Source organism: Arachis ipaensis, chromosome B4 (genome assembly GCF_059453495.1).
Source record: "Arachis ipaensis isolate K30076 ecotype BB chromosome B4, ASM5945349v1, whole genome shotgun sequence".
NCBI classification, from domain to species: domain Eukaryota; kingdom Viridiplantae; phylum Streptophyta; class Magnoliopsida; order Fabales; family Fabaceae; genus Arachis; species Arachis ipaensis.
The window spans coordinates 74,572,301-74,575,622 of NC_142439.1; the positions used below are offsets into that span (position 1 = coordinate 74,572,301).

The 3,322-nt window shown below is 40.1% G+C and overlaps 1 non-coding gene across 1 annotated transcript; it reads right to left on the reverse strand.

Annotated features, from left to right (window-relative positions):
* Positions 1-2,209: 2,209 nt before the first annotated feature.
* LOC148567951 (small nucleolar RNA R71) lies at positions 2,210-2,313 on the reverse strand. The gene has a single exon (XR_015883117.1). It is a non-coding gene; the product is annotated as a small nucleolar RNA R71 (small nucleolar RNA).
* Positions 2,314-3,322: the final 1,009 nt, after the last annotated feature.

The following is a 3,322-nucleotide window of genomic DNA, read 5'->3' on the forward strand; positions in this document are numbered from 1 at the left end:
ACGTGTTCGACATTTCACACTCCTGGGTTGCTTTCTTCCATTTCCACGTTTAAGTTTCAGTTTAACCTTAAACTAAAACTTAAACTTCAACTTAAACGCCACTTTTTGAAAGGATTTCTGGGCCAAATATATTGAAGTTTAAGTTAGCATTTGAGCACAAACATTAACTTAAACGTATTATGGTATGAAACCCAATTGAATATCATGTTTATGGGATTGGGCCTGAAGAATTGATGAGTCTGGAGCTTCAATTTGTTGAGTCTTGTGTCATTACTTGTTTATCACTAAGTTTGCTCAATGAATGTTACAGAATTGGATCACAGCCTCATCAGGATTATGGACCATAAACCCAAAGTAAAAGGAAATCAGGGAAAGGCCTCAAAGCCCAAGAAACACAACAGAAGCTCAATTTAGAAAGTGTATAAATAGGATAGAATTTAAGTTAGCCAGAACTTTTTTTTACACGAAGAACTTTGGATCATTTTCTTTTAGTTTTGTAATTGAATTCAGAGCGATGACTCACTAAACCCCTTTCATTGGGTTAGGGAGCTCTATTGTAATTCAATGAATCAATAATAGTTTTATCTTCTTCTTCAATCTTTTCTCTTGAATTTTGTTAGAAAGCTTCTCGATCTAATTCCATTGGGTAGTTGTCTTGGGAAAGAAACTACCCATAATTGGAATCCTTCGGAACCTTGGGAAAGGAATGGAGGATTCATGCTAGAGAAGCTTTCTCACAGTGAATTGGATTGGGGTTTGGATGGATATTGTGACATGTAATCCTACCAAATTGTGGTTCATGAAACTGTGTGGTATAATCAGTGATCGAGCATCATCTCTTCTAATGAACATTTAAACCAAGGGATTGGGAATTTGTTTGTTTTAGAGAGAATTGGTGAGCCAAGGGATTGGGATCCAATCATATAAGATTGCCAAGCAAAATTCAATGAATGCATTGGTTGAGGAAAGGATAAAAGTTATTTTGATTCGGAGATCTCAATATCTCCTAACACCCAATGAACTCCCCATTCCTGATTTACCAATTTCTCTTTACATTCTGCAATTAAATTCATGCAATCACCCCCATCCCTTTTAATTTCAGCAATTTAGCTTCTCGCTCTTTAATTCATGCAATTTTACATTCCGCAATTCTCATCTAAATCTTGATTCCGCTCAACTAGAACATACTTCTAATCCGAATTGCTCACTCAACCAATCCTTGTGGGATTCGACCTCACTCTATTGTGAGTTTTTACTTGACGATAACCGGTGCACTTGCCGGAAGGAATTTTGCCGATCGTGCAATTTCCTAAATCGTAGCATATCAAGTTTATGCACATCAAGTTTATGGCGCCGTTGCCGGGGATTGGTTTTCGATTGACAATTCTCAAGTTGGAAGTTAACTAGATTGAGCATTTTTCTTGCTTTGTTAATTCAGTTCAAGTTACTTGTTGAATTTTAATTTCTGCACTCTGTTACATGCTTTCTTTCTTTATGCCTTTAAATTCAAGCAACTAACTCACTGACTCACTAACTATTTGAATTAATTCCTCAACTGCTCTAACCATACTCTTCCATTAACCAAGAGTATTTCACTTGTTTGTTGCCTGTGCTGTGTTTTTGTATGACAGGTCGGAGAGGAGAGACATCAACTCCTCATTATACCGAACCAGAGAGGACCCTTCATAAATTTAGAAGGGAAGCAAGAGGGAAGAGAGTACTGGGAGAAGAAGAATCTGAAGGAGAATCTGAGGACAATTTTGAGGAAGCTCTAGATCTCAACATGGATAGAGAAGTTCACAACCATGAGAGAGCTGATGGAAACAATGCCATTCCCGAGAGGAGGGTTCTTGGTTCATACATAAACCCAACCTCTGGGAATTGTGGTAGCAGCATTCAGAAACCACCCATTCAGGCCAACAATTTTGAACTCAAACCACAGCTAATATCACTTGTGGAGGATCATTGTTCATTTGGTGGGAGTGCTAATGAAGATCCAAACCAACATCTCACAAAATTCCTGAGAATTTGTGACACTGTGAAGTCCAATGGAGTCCAGGAAGATACCTATAAACTGCTCTTGTTCCCATTTTCACTTAGGGACAAGGCAGCTAAGTGGCTGGAATCATTCCCAAGGGGGAGCCTAACAACCTGGGATGAGGTGGAAAGCAAGTTTCTGGCACGTTTCTACCCCCCACAAAAGGTCAATAGGCTTCGATCTGAGGTTCAGACCTTTAGACAACAAGATGGTGAAACTCTCTACAAGGCATGGGAGAGATTCAAGGATTTGACAAGGAAATGCCCACCAGACATGTTCCATGACTGGGTGCAATTGCATATTTTCTATGATGGACTTTCTTATGAATCAAGGAAGGCTGTAGACCATTCATCAGGAGGTTCATTGAACAGGAAAAAGACTGTGGAAGAAGCCATTGAAGTGATTGAGACAGTGGCTGAGAATGAGTACTACTATGCTTCAGAGAGACACAACACTAAGGGAGTCATGGAGCTGAACCATGTTGATACAATTTTAGCCCAAAACAAGGTGTTTGCCAAGCAACTAGCAGAGCTCACCAGGAAATTAGAAACAAAGCAAGTGGCCGCAATACACACACAAGATCAAGAGGAAGTAAGCACTGAAGGAGGTGATTGGGAAGAGGCCAATTATGTAGGAAATCAACAAAGGCAACCATATGATCCACATTCCAACACTTACAACCCAGGCTGGAAAAACCACCCAAACTTTGGGTGGGGAAACCAGCAAAACCAACATAACAAGTCCACATACCAAAACTCCAACCAAAGATCATACCAAGCCACACAAAACACTTACTCCCAACCATCATATCATGGCCAAAATAATCAACCTACCCAACCTAATCCGAACCAACAATTTCAAGATCAATTAAACAGGATAGAAGGAATGCTGGCAAACATGGGTCAGGATATAAGTGAGTTGAAAAGCTTTAGGGATGATGTGAGATCTACCTTAAAGAACCATGGTGAAAAACTCAAGAGGATGGAGTCTCAAGTAGGAGAGCTATCTCAACAGGCCCCCAAGTCAACTGCAGTGTTCCCTAGTGACACAGAAAAGAATCCTAAAGGGGAACAAAAGGGAGTAAGATGGGAAGAATGCAAGGCCATCACAATATTGATGGAAGTCTCAGAAGAAAAAGGAATCAGACCCTCAGAACAGGAGCCAGAAATCTTGAAGGAAGGTGTGGAAGAAGCTAAGCAGGAAAGTGAAACTGAGCAAGCCAAGGAACTGCAAAAAGGCATGCTGGAAACATACCAACCAAAAGCACCATTTCCTCAGAGGTTA